Source organism: Stigmatopora argus, chromosome 5 (assembly GCF_051989625.1).
Source record: "Stigmatopora argus isolate UIUO_Sarg chromosome 5, RoL_Sarg_1.0, whole genome shotgun sequence".
NCBI classification, from domain to species: domain Eukaryota; kingdom Metazoa; phylum Chordata; class Actinopteri; order Syngnathiformes; family Syngnathidae; genus Stigmatopora; species Stigmatopora argus.
Window position 1 is genome coordinate 6,022,488 of NC_135391.1, and position 1,445 is coordinate 6,023,932.

Genomic DNA, 1,445 nt, shown 5'->3' on the forward strand with positions numbered 1-1,445 from the left:
CATCGGACTCGCCACTGCATTGCACAAAGGTCAAAAAGTCTTGGGCAAAACGCACCAAACTCAAATACTAATCCAACTAAATCAACTTTTTATGTGAAAAAAATGGGGAAAAGATCGATTTACCATACAATTTTCCCATGAAAACTTTGTGTGTCTTACTACTATTGCATTTCTGCTATCGATGTAATTAAAAAAGGCTTGAAATTGCTTTTTCCCCCCAAGTTATTTTAGTTGGTCAGGATTAATGTGTAATAGTCAAATGTTAGAATTATGTTAACTCAGGTCACAGGAGTGTGTGTTGTGGTTGCAGTGGCGGTCCGTGAATTTTCTCATAGCGCCTTCAACGAATCAATACAACCCTCAAAAACTATTTTATGGCTATAAAACCTCGACTGCAGCTACAGCTGCGACACATAAAAAAATAATCAGTAAATCAATGCCCGAAAATGGGGGTAAAATCCAGCAGAAAACAGCATTTATTGATTAAATACAAATACTGGAGCTTTTTAGACATCAGAACCAGGCCTGGAGTATCATTTCCCCGGGAAAACGACAGCGATGAAGGTCGACAATACATTGTGGTGTTGCCAACTCGAAATCTGATTGGTTAAGGCAACAGTCGTATCGACGCTTGTTTAAAGCAGCACAGCCCGCAGAACTGATTGTGAAGGCTTTGAGGCAGATTTCTGACCCTGGCAATAAATAATGGCTGAAATGTGATTGGTTAAATGCTTCAATATGAAAACACACATCTGGAAGCAGTGCAACCAGGGGGAAAAGCAATGAAAGGAAGCTAACAGACCATTTGGAATAATAAGTACGTATTGATGGACAAAATATAATATGATTCAGATATTTCTTAGGCCAGCAGAGAAGGCCTTGAAGGCCCTGACGGCCCGCCACTGTGTGGTTGTTAGTAAGAGGAGCTGTATGTATTTAGTAATAGGTATACTAGATGTTTGATATAATATTTGAACTGAGATGGCTGGCATTGAATGGTCATAAATTGCCATTGACTGTGCTAAACGTCCAATCCCAATGTGACTGGTAATGATCCATGCCAGCATCTTTCTAAGTGAAATGGGGGGCCGCTGTATTAAATTATGATATCGCTCTAATTTTAAATTTTAACATACGCAGGAAAAAATGAATATAGCACCACTTATTGTTCAATAGTGACATTGAACTCATTTAAACTTTACTTTTGACTCTATTTCATGAACCTCCTTGGCATTCTTGCTTTTAATCTTTTTTTTAATTCTGTACTATATTCCCAGGAATGTGTGGATTAAAAGATGAAAGGTCACATGACCTGAGTGATTGGACCACCAAAGATTTAAATGAGAGGGCATTTACAATTAATTCTGGATTAAATTGCCTTTTAGACCATACATGCAAGTTAAATTCCGTCAATTGTATTAAAAAGACATGTTGTGACAATGAAA